The sequence below is a fragment of the Pelodiscus sinensis genome, chromosome 13 (assembly GCF_049634645.1).
Source record: "Pelodiscus sinensis isolate JC-2024 chromosome 13, ASM4963464v1, whole genome shotgun sequence".
Taxonomy (NCBI): Eukaryota; Metazoa; Chordata; order Testudines; family Trionychidae; genus Pelodiscus; species Pelodiscus sinensis.
Genome location: NC_134723.1, coordinates 21,438,126 through 21,450,381, shown reverse-complemented (window position 1 = coordinate 21,450,381; position 12,256 = coordinate 21,438,126). Strand labels below are relative to the sequence as shown.

General features: G+C 43.8%; 1 protein-coding gene across 3 annotated transcripts in view; it reads left to right on the top strand.

Moving 5' to 3' along the window:
• STARD8 (StAR related lipid transfer domain containing 8) overlaps positions 1-12,256 on the top strand; it is a 158,759-nt gene that overhangs the window by 6,198 nt on the left and 140,305 nt on the right. The window lies entirely within an intron of this gene.

Genomic DNA, 12,256 nt, shown 5'->3' with positions numbered 1-12,256 from the left:
GAGGGTTACCCAAAATCACTAACTGCTTCTGAATGTCTTTTGTCTATTCTGTGTTTCTTAATTTCAGATCTGTGAAGCTGCACAGCTCAACCTCTTTATATGGAGTTGTAACTTTATAACCGTGACTATTCTTGTATTGCTCTACAGTGGTCCTTCTGCATGCAGAAAATTAACTTCCTGTTAATTTGGAGGGTTTGTAGGAAACACTATTTAAAAAAAAAAAAAAAAACACCACCACCTCCTAATTAATGGGAGGGGAGCCCTGTGCTCAGCTGTTACAGGGCTGGACTGTAGCCTGGCTCCGTGTCTTCTGGGAATGCAAAATCATTTTCTCCCTCTTATCATAACTAAAACCCTGTGGAGCAGAACTTGATGTCAGCTGTTCCACTACAATTCTCCCCCTTACTTTAACCATGTGCTTACTTCCGGGATTGCTGTGGAAAAGGGGTGTGCTCAGCTGCACCATGGGTATATAATAGCGAATAAAACTGGTGCTGAGTCAGTCAGTGGTCAGGGTCTTAGAATAGGCATTGTTCACTTTGCCTAACCCATTCTAAGGATGTGAAAGGTTAACCATTAAGAATCATCCTTAACTGGTAGTGCTTACTGGTTCCAGTTAACTGGTAGGCACTGGAGCAGTTCCCCACCCGTTGTGGGCAGGGGCTGCTCTGATGTCTGCAGTGGGCAGGCTGCTCCAGTCCACTCCCTCTTTAATTGGTTAACTGGTTAAACATCATGTTTAACTGGTTAACCAATTAAATGGGATTTCACATCTCTAATCCCAATTTGTTACTCTATGCTCATTTGAATTGAATGTTCAGCTGTATTCCTTTGCTATAGAGAACTATCTGTCTCTAATATAAGCCTTTCTTGTGCTCATCTCTGAACAGAGTGGTCCTATTTTTTTTTCTTTACAAAAGAGGCAGTAGACTCTGTGTAAACCAGAGCTGGATTGGCCAGGTAACCCGAAGAAAACTGATACCCCAAACCTAGCTGAGTTCAGTTTGACACCTGCCACCTCTTATGCTAAGCAAAAATTTGGATCAAGCTCTGTTATACACTCAGAACAAATGGGTTACCTAGGGGCTGCACAATGAGGCTTACTTAGGGTGACCAGATAGCAAGTGTGAAAAATCAGGATAGGGTAAGGGATAATAGGAGTCTATATAAGACAAAGTCCTGACTATCAGGACTGCCCTTATAAAATCTGATCCTCCTAGATCTGCAGGATAGAGCAACAGAATAGAAGTTGGCAGATCCAGAAACTAGTCCCAGATCTGCTAGGCCTGTAAATCTTCCTGCCTTTTGTTGCTCATTACTGTGGTAGCTTGATCAGATGAAAAAACTGAAGGTGTAACTTACTGCATGTGATACAGCAGGAAAAGGCTGATAATCCGATCAGGGAACTCCTGGCTTTGTCACATGCAGGATAGCCAGCTTCTGCTCTCCCTCATGGGCATGTCCTGTGGCTGGTGTTTGTGGGCTCTTTGAAGCCCTGTTATGCGTCTGAGCAGAGAGCCTGGAATTAGAAGGCTGGGTGTCTCTGGACAAGCATTTTCTTGTTAACATAATGTTCGTGTTTCATATTCTCAGAAGCAGGAGCCAACTTCTCCACGTGGGGATTTCTTAGCTCTCTTGAAAGTTCTGCATCTTTGCACACTGCACAACTGCTGAACTTGCATTTTTGGGTGCAAATGGTTGGTGTCAGCTGATGGCCTAGGCTGAAGGAATGTGTTGGTTGTGGATTAAGCACCATCGCCAAGGAACAGCATTAGATTTCCATGTGAACCTCCCACTTGTACTTGTTGGAGTCGTCATTTTTTTTTCATATTCATGTCACCGCGTGCGCGTGCGCGTGCGCATGCATGCCCACCCGCCCTCCCTCCCTGCCTTAAATGACATGAGTCCCTTTTGCAGACACTTTGACAATAAGGGCTCTGCCTCAAAGAGCTTTCACAGCCTGAAAAACTATATGGGGATGGGAGAAGAGGGAGAGAAACAGCAGAGTGTGTGGTATAGTTGAATGGGAAGAGAATGCGAAAAAGGCAATTAGCCATGCAGTGTGAGTGGAGTGAAAGCAAAACAAGTAACTTTAATAATGTATTACATATCCCTCATTGTGCTTATTGCTTTCCACTGTTCTTTAGTTAAACATTTCCCTCTCTGTATTTACCTAGAGAAAATGGCTTCAACTAGTTATTTTCAGCTCCCTTAAACAGCCTGACTCTAGACCTTTTATGATTTATATTATAGTTGTGCCCCATTGTGCTAGGTGCTATATAAACATATAAGTGTTAGTCCCTGACCCAGCTTCCTTATGACCCAACTACCTGCTGCCCCCATGGATGAGAGCAGGGGAGGGCAATAGCAGGTGGGAAAGCAAAGGGCATTCAGGCCTTCACTGTCTTAGTGCTTTTTTTTGTTTCCCTCCTTCAATTGAACTGGAAAACATTTACTTGTCCAGCCCGAGTCTGAAGCTCTGTTTCTCTTGTGGTAAGTAATGCCACCACTCCCATCAAAGGCTGAATATTGATGCCATCAACTCCTACAAGAGACATACAGAAGTTGAAGTTCAGATCTCAGCAGGCATTGCTGAATTTCCCTTATTTACTGGTTCCTTTCAAGCGCTGTGTTCCTTCAGATTGTGTTACTGGCTTGGGATCATAAACAGATGGTGCAGTCATTTATACAGCATACTTATTTAAAACCTCCCTCTCTCTCCAATTCAGTTCCTCTTTAAGAAAACGAAAAAGGCAGCCAAAAAAGCTGGGATGTGGTTGCTGCATATTTTTTGTTCGGGGCTTCTGAATCCTTTGCAGTAAGGGAGACAGAAGCCCCAAACAATGCAAACTTGTAATCAGCAAAGTAACCGATGTGGCCTGGCATCCTGCCCTCTGTGTAGGAGATTCTGTGGAAGAGGCACCTTGTGAGCAATAGAAGCTCGGGAAGTGTGTTACAGTGGAGAAGAAATTCACTCATTCATGGCTGCTGGACCTGTATTTACCAGCCAGGGGACACTTATGTAAAAGTGGGAGAGGCACTTTTTAAATTTATTTTTTTATCAAGAGCTTAATATAACTTGGTTTTGAAAATTTGGTTTGGTATAAAACTTTGCTGGTGAATTTGAAACTCAGAAGCAAGGTGTGTGTGTGTGTGGTTTTTTTTTTTTTTTTTTAAATCTCCTTTTCATTAGAAACCTTGAGTGCCTGGAGGAAAGCAAAGCAAATAAAGACCCCATATAACTTCACATTATTCCAGGTTTTGAGCAACATTGCTGTTTAAGTCTGAAAAAATCAGAGTAAAGGTTCTTTTCTCAAAATAATAAGGTTTTGTGGTCTATTTATGCTTCTGCTATCTAACTTTAGTTCTTGATTTACTTTGGAGTAGGGAGGTTGCAGGGGACAAAGCCAGCCTAGCCCTTTTCTAGGGTATCTGGGAGTCATTGCATTTCTAAATATAGCCACCAAGTGGCAGCATGAAACCAACAGGTAGTGCCCAGGGGCCTTTCTGACAGCATACCCTCTAGTAAGCTTCAGAGGGGTAGCCAAGTTAGTCTTTCCAGTGCTACTAGACTATTTGTTGTTTAAGTTTTTCCTCTAGTAAGGAAATGCTCTTAGGACATGTAGAAATAACCCGATTTTTGAAGGGGGGGGGGAGGAGGAGCCATAGGAATGACACAAGTATTTTCAGTAAATAATTAAAAGAATCTGATGCCTGCAGCTCCTACAGATTTTTCTGCTATTTCCTAAGGATGTGAGCAGCAATGCTAATGGCTCAAATTCAGCTCTGGTGTAACTCTTGGCATTGGTGAAGTTGTCCACCTACACCAGAGCTCAATTCTGCTTGATGTTTCTGCAGCTGTCCATTCATCTAGAAGCATATATCTTTATAAATATGTGACACTGCCTAGGTCTTATAAATTAGCCCATCATAAGACGGGATTTTCAGGTCTCTCCTCCATGTCGATCTTTTCTCCCGAGCCTCCAGTCTCTCACTTCGTGTCTCTTTCTCTCTCTCTCTCTCCCTCCTCCTACTGCCTACCCCTCTCTCTCTCAGCTCTCTTCCGCCTTCTCCCTATCTCTCTGTCTCTCTTTCTCTTCTCCCCCTCCTGCCTCTCACTCTCTCTCCGCTCTCCTCTGTCTCCGTCAGGGATGCACGCTTGTCCAGGCCCCGCCCCCTGGCCATGTACGTCACCGCCCCGTCCCCCTTTGCCTTCCGCTGTGGCGCTCGGCTGACTTCTGCGCTGCTCAGCGAGGCTTTTGCAGGGGAGCAAGCAGACCAAGTGTCCGTTTGGGCTCCCCCGCAGTGGCCCGGCTGGGTGGCGCAGAAGTCAGCTGAGCGCCATGGCAAGAGGCGAAGGGAGATGTGAAGGGGGCGGGGCGATGACATACACGCCAAATGGCCACTTGTGCTGCTTGTTCCCCTGCGGCGGCCCGACTGAGCGGCGCAGAAGTCAGCCGAGTGCCATGGCGGGAGGTGAAGAATGTGACTCGGGCAACAGTGCTCCCCAGAGGGAACAGCCACCATTTCAGGCAACAGTGTCCCTCAGAGTGAATTATGTGGGTTCATTTTAGATTCTGCTTTTTGGGATGCTCCTGAAAGCAAAAGGCTGCTAGCAAGAAAAGCAGAAAGGGGAGCAGGTGCCATAAAAGTTTCAAGTCTCTGCTCCTAGGCCTCAATCTTGACCTGCAGGTCCCTGTTATATCCTGGTCCTTCCTGACACTACCTGCAACTTTGTTGGTGCACCTCACTTGTCACCTGCAGTCCTCTGTTACCCCAGTCCTGTGTTCTCCAATTAATTAATATAGTAATATTCGATCCTATCTGACCAAAGCTCCTCAAGTTTTCAAGCACTGAGAGAGAGTGATTATGTGGATGATTGCTTGTAGGGTTTCATGATTAAACTTCCAAAGTCTTGACTTAGCTCAATAGATCTAATATGGATTCTCTGAATGCAGACTGTTCACTGTTTCATTCAAAATTCTAGTCAGAGATGTGGCTAGGATTTTCTCAGCACATTAGAACTAAGTGTTATAATGTATAAGTAGGTAGATAATGTGTTTGTTCCAGCTTTCATGAGCAATGACATGGAATAAACATATCTTTGTTCCCTGTGTCTTTGTAGTGGATGAGACTGTTTTGGCCATTGGAGGTATGAGGCCATGGGTTGGCAGGGACAGCCATCCTGTCATTGACTAAAGGGATTCTGTGCACTATGCATGTGTTTCCTGTGTTTATATGTTTTATGTCACTTTAACCTTTCCCGCATTATGCTCAGCCAGAACTGCCAGATGTCCATGGTTTTCTAGCATGGTTTGAGATTCCCAGCTATCTCCTTTGGTTTTTTTTCCCCTACTTTGTCAAAGCTCTGGAGCTGTAGAGCTGTGCTGGAGCAAATTGGAATGGGCACAAAGGGAATCTGTACCTTTATTAAGTGTACTTCCTGAGGCTGAGTTTTTATTTAAAGCCTTGGCATTGGGGAAAATCATTCTAGAGATGCAGTTTGCAGGACAGAGTTAAGCTATACTCTAGGACCGGGTTAGTTATTGGGCTGTAAATAGCGCAGGATTTCCTCTATATGTTTGCCATGTGAGCCATGCTGCTATTGCTAATAATAAGAGATTCTAATAATTCTTTGCCCTTCTATGGCAGTGCTCTGGTAAGGATTTCCTAACACCTGGTAAACATTAACTAAACCTCCCAACACACTCCTGAGCAATTATGTTATCCTGTTTTTAAGGCAAGCAGATTTTAAAAAATCACCTGTAAATGTCCTATTTCCCTGGTTTTGCTGCTTTCTGATGCATAAAATGTGTGTGTTCCGTATTTGTTTTAATGTTTTTTAAGTGTTGACTTATTTTTTTTTAGTGTGATCGGTTTTATTTTCCTGATTTTCTTTTTCTCCCCCTGAAGGTCTCATTTGGATGTGGACTGGGAGTTGTCATAGGTTTCAGTTGATGGGTGTGATAATCTTTAACAAAGAGAGCTTTCTTCCAACTGTTTGTAACGTATTCTAGCTAGAGACGTTGCAAGAAAACGAGACTGTTTAATACCCTTCAATTTAAGTTTAACAGAACTAAAATACACCTGCCTTCTATGTCCATTAAGAGTTACATCTTTGTTATCTGGTATTACGAATCTAATTTCCCAGTTATCCATAGAGTCCTTCAGAAAAAGATTAATTGAATTTTGTAAGGCTTAATACCAAAAACAAGCTACATTGTGATTTGTCATTCATCATGAAGGAGCATAATTGTCAAGTTATTTTTAATATGGACAAACGGGGCGCACAGAAAGGTAAAGTGACTTGATCAAGGTCACATACTCGGTCGGTGGCAGAGTGGGGAGCAGAACTCAAGAATCCTGAGTTCAGGTGTCCTCTTTTAACTACTCGGTGATGCTGCCTACCTATAAAAAGAGGAATTGGACTGAGAGGAATGAGGTATGGTGCCTCAACATGAACACTTTTATGATTGGCTGGTCATTTGAAGAAGTGGCCAGTCCACGAAAGCTCATAATACCATCTACATGTTTTGTTAGTCTTTAAAGTGCTGCTAAACTATTTTTTTTTTACATTTTACTTTTCTGATTGTTTGAGGGGTTTTTTTTTTTGACCAGGGAGACTGTGAGCAAAGCCGCGGAGCACGCCCGCAGGGGGACAGCTCAAGCGCGCCCGGGCTGTCCCGCTGCGGGCGTGCTCCAAGGCTTTGCTCCCCGTCTCCCTGCAGACCAGGGAGACGGGGAGCAAAGCCGCGGAGCACGCCCGCAGGGGGAAAGCGCGGCGCGTCTGGACTCTCCCGCTGCCCGCGTGCTCTGCGGCTTTGCTCCGTGTCTCCCAGGTCAGCAAAGCCCACCCCCGTCTCCCTGGTCTGCTGGGGGGGGGTGCAGCTAGTGCCCCCCCCCCCCCAGCAGACCAGGCTTTTCTTGCCTACCCCTGGGGTAGAGCAGCTGGGGGCTGCCGGGTTGGTCCCACAGCGCTGCTCCGGACCAACCCGGCAGCACCCCAGCTGCTCTGCCCAAGGAGTCCTGATTCAGCCGCTGCTGGTCAGTTTCAGCAGCGGCTGAATCAGGACGCCTGGGGCAGAGCAGCTGGGGTGCTGCTGGGTTGCTCCAGTAGCGCCGAGGAGTTGCGCTACTGGAGCAACCCAGCAGCACCCCAGCTGCTCTGCCCCAGACGTCCCCAAGTCAGCCGCTGCTGAAACTGACCAGCGGCTGACTACAGGAAGCCCGAGGCAGAGTTGCTCTGCCCCAGGCTTCCTGGAATCAGCCGCTGATCAGTTTCAGCAGCAGCTGACTTGGGGACGCCTGGGTTTCTTAAGTTGAATCTGTATGTAAGTCAGAACTGGCATCCAGATTCAGCCGTGGTTGAAACTGATCAGTTTCAGCAGCGGCTGACGCCAGTTCCGACTTACATACGGATTCAACTTAAGAACAAACCTACAGTCCCTATCTTGTACGTAACCCGGGGACTGCCTGTAGTGATATTTTCAAGATCAAAAAGAGAGACGTTCTTATGGCAGAAATGTTTGGGGTCAGAAAACAGTCATTCAAAATACAAAGTACACTTTTTTCTATAAAGTATGTGGGTGTTCTTGCTGGCAGTTTCTGATTCGACAGTGACACATGCCTGTTTCTCAGAGTGGAGGATATTTTTTCTCATAGTCACAGTATTTTCAATGAGCTTATCGTAAAATTTTGAACAAGTTGTCATTAATGTTCATGCTGAGCAAAAGAGCAGCTGTGGGAGTGTGTCTGCTCACTTGACACTGTCCATCACCCTTCATGCTTGCTGCACTATCCTATTTGTTCTTGCTAAACACAGAGCTATTTCTACATGGCGTAGCAATGTGTTGAGAACAAACTTTTTGTAGTTATTTCAAACAACTAATTATTTCAGAGGAGTAGCCGTGTTAGTCTGAATCTGCAAAAGCGGCGAGATGCATCTGACGAAGTGGGTCTTTGCCCACAAAAGCTTATGCTCCTACACTTCAGTTAGTCTATAAGGTGCCACAGGACTCCTCGCCGCTTTTTCAAACAAACCGTTCTGATTGAGTAAATGAAAATCTGAGACTTTCAGCTATTCTTAGTTATTTCTTGGACACCAGGACATCATTTGAAAAGCCAGGCTTCTCCTAGAAATGGGCCATAGGATTACTTTACTCGTGTGCAGTTTGGGCCACTGCACAAGCTTCAAAATTCCCTTGATTCTGCATCTCTCTGTAAATGAGGCTTAAATGTCTAAAATTGGTCACTCAAAAATAGGGCATTATAATTAGTGGCTGTTTGAAGAATGAGATTTTTTTAATGTATTTTCCTTAGTTTCCCTATCTTTAATTTTAATAAAACATTCCCCTACCACATGGAGTGAAGAGCGTAAAGCTTTAGTTCATTAATATTTCCAAAGCACTTTGAGATCCTAGCTAAAAAGGGCAAGTTGCAATAAAAAAACAGGTTGTTAATGTTGGTGACTATTTTGTAAGTACTGTATATGGATGCTTTGGTATGTACGGCATGCGCTATTGGAGTAGTCTAAGCCAAGTGAGCTAAGCACTTACCAAAACAAAGCAATAATAAATAGAAACCTGTATAAAAGATGTGGTTCTTGCTTCTTTGTCAGAGAGCAGTGTGCCACTGCATACACATTGATGTGCCCACCACTGCTGGCTTCTGGTGTCTCTCTTCTGCCTCCATCCCATTCTCCTGTGTTGTGGCCCTGTGCTGATCTGGTTGAAAGAGGAGATTGCTTGCAGGTGAGAGTGATTCATGAGCTGCTACTGCTACACCTGCTGCTGTCCTGTAAGGATTGAGTTACTGTAACTTAAAGGTAGCTTGTGTAAATATTAATGCAGGAAGGCTTGGGGACCTTGTCTCCATGCTGTGGGAGCCTGGGGTCTGATTATCCATAAAGTAGATGAATGTGCTGCTGTGCTCCACTTCTAGGGAGCTGTGTTTGTGGCATGATGAACATATGAAAGTTCTATCCAAGGTTCTTGTTGGCTCAGATGCCATTTTTGTGGGTTGCCTGCTGATTGGACGTGCACCAAGTGCTAGCTGGATATGCTGCGTTGGACAAAGTGTAAAGTAAAATCCAAAGTAATCACCCTTCTGCCCCCAGGCATGTGTGCATAAAGTCAGAGTTATTGCAGTCAATTGAAATATTGGCGTTGTTTGTTGAGGGAAGTCTGGGGGATCAGCAAATGAGATTCTGGGGACAATGACTAGAGAGGGGTAGGAACAAAGCAATTGTTCTGTGCCGGCATTAGCTCAGATACTGAAAAGAGGGTACAGAAATTAGCACTAATTCTTCTAGTAAGTGCTCTTGCATCTATAATGTCCAGATCAGTGGGCACTTGGGAGCTTAGTTTAATGTCTCACCCAGCCAGAGCTGTAACATATTCCACCATATCATATGACTGTCTTGTGGCTGCATGGAAGAGGTTAACATATGTATGATATAAATAAAGACTGGATCTTCCTTTGACCCTTCGGGTCACCCTCTGGCCAAAAGCCAGGCCATTGGTATGTACTGTATTCAGTCTATTTTCTACAGCTCCCTGATGGTTCAGTGAAGCTGTTTTCACCCATCATGTCACTCTCCGTGTATGCTGTACACTGGAAGCAAAAAAATGACTCTGCAAAAGGCTTGCAATGAGAGCCATGTGGGGCATGTGTGTGCCCTCCCTCAGAAAATCCAGAACAGTGGAATTAATACAGCATGTTACAGAAGGAAAATCATAACCTTTGTGGAAGTTTTCTGTATTTACTTTTGCTTTCCCCCCCCCGGCAAGGGCTGGAGAAGAAAGGTGTTTCAAAATAAGGGAACCGTTTTCAGAATCAAAAACTTTTTTTAGTGTTGCAAAATACTTCTAAAAAGAGAGCAGTATAAATGTTTAATTGCTGAACATGTTGATCACTTACTAAAATGCTTGCAATTTTATTGAATTCACTTTTTTTCTGTGCCAGACTATGAAAATTGTAGTCATGTAGACTTAAATTTGTGGCCCTTACTGATGCAAAACTCTCTCTGTTGAAGTTTTTATGGGTTTCCTGACTAATAACTATGGGATTATGTTTTATAGATCTCAGAGAAATAGAGCAAGAACAGACCGATATAGATGCATGAGTGTTTATTTCGTAGCATCATAAATGGTCTCTTTAGTTTAAACTTGACACAAATTTCATTTCTATATAACTTCAGTAGTCAGTTTCTTGCTGTGTTTTAGCTAGCTGACCAGCAACCCAGGCCTCAGTGAGTCACTTAGCAAGTCACTTGCTAGTCACTTAGCAAGCTTCATCGTGAGAGAGTTCAGGCTTTTTCCTCCTCCCTAATGATTTGTGCTAATTAAAGCAAATCTGTCTTTTGTGAGAAAAGATTCTTAATTTTTCCTGCTGTGTAGAAGTTTGTTTTGGATTGGCTCTCTCTTCCCCCCTCCGACCTTCTCCCCCCCCAGCTTTGAATGCTTCAGACGGGGGAAATAGGCTTTGCTCAACCTTTCCAAATGAATTCTCTTTTTGGTTGAGCTCTAGAATGGAAAATTTCAGTGTAAAGGGAGTATGTTTTCAACATTTGAAACTGGAGATATCATGGGACTTGCCAATGCTATAAACAAATAGCGAGTGAGAGCACAGTGCCGTGCTCTTCGCTTAGCTCCATCTATGTGAGCCTTAAAAAAAAAAAAAAAAAAAAAAAAGGATTACTTGGTTGTAACTGGGGGCCAAGTCCCTGGACTTTTCCTAGTCAGCTCTTTGTGAGGGATTCTCAAGGTTAAATCCTCTGTCTCAGAGGCTTGCATCTAAAGTGAAATAGTCTGAGCCAGAAAAATGTTTCTCTATACCACAGGAGCTGACATGTGGAGGTTAAGTAATTGTTTATTTTATTTTTAACTTTCCCAGCAAAAGATGCTTTTCCTTTGTAGAATTTGGTTTTCACTTACAGAAATAGTAGTGCCTTGAGGCGCACACATGGCTTCAGCAACCTCCTCATGCTGAACAGCGCATGAGAAAGCATGCTGCAGAGAGCTGCTTGGCTTTGTAAACCACACCTGACTCAAGCAAGTCAGAATCTGCATGGAAGAAACAGCAATTACATAATACTCTTGGCTCCTGATGCTACAGAGCAACCTGCTGGTAATGATGTTTTGTTTCCTTATTTGAAATATAAAACAAAATAAAATCAACTGGTCACTGGGTGACAGTGTTCAGGAGAGATTGGATTTACCAGATGGATGGAGAGGCTATTCTGGGGCGCTGTATTCATGCATGCTGATCTTCTCTCTGCTATTCCAGAGCACATCTGCTAAAGCATCTTCAGCACCCCTTGCTTCTCCAGTCATAGTCACTGCCTCCTTACCCTGCAAGCACACCTTGTAGTAGGGATGTAAAATCCAATTCAATTAGCTAGCCATTTAAACATTGTTTAACTGGTTAATTACTCAACCGGGATCCCACAGGTGGGGGCTGCTTCAGCTGGGCTAGGCCATCAGTTAACCAGTTACTGATAAGCATCAACCAGTAAAGGTGATACTTACCAGTTAACTGGTTATATCCCTACCTTGCTGCTCTGCTAACATGCTTCACTTCTGACCTCCAGATCATAAGCTTACACGCTAGTAGTTTTTGAAGCAAGTTCCTTTGTTGAACATCATACTATTTCTTTCACCCTGTTGCCATTTCCAGCAGTCTAACACAAAGGGCTGTTTTGTGGAACAGTGTCAAAATAAAGAACTGGACTATTTGCTGCATGAATTAAATGTGACCTATTGACAAGGTCAGAATATTTTTCCCTTGTTTGGTCATAATAAGAGTTCATTTGGCATATTAATAGACTGCTCATCCTCCTTCAAAGCAGGCATGGAAACTACCCAATTGGAAATAACTCCCTATACCACTTAATGGTCTTTCCCATTGTCCTCCCATGTCAAATTCAGCTGTTTTGGCTCAGGGCCTTGTATAAGTAACTGTCTGTATTGAACTTGACAGGGCTGTTTCTTTAACAATTTATCATCTTATGGTGTCTGTTTCAGTGTCTCCTACGTTCAGTAATATGAAGTAGAAATCCCAAGAAATTACACATTTATTAGTGAGAAATTATTATTTTCATAATAGCTCAGCCAGTTCAGCACAGTAGCCCAGGTATTGGTGCCAGTAGTGTACCTGCATTGCTATAAATCAGTAGTGGTTTTTAACCCTTTTTCATTTAGGACCCCTAGAATATTTTGCATGGAGATCCAGACCTCATTGGAAAACGAACCTGTGG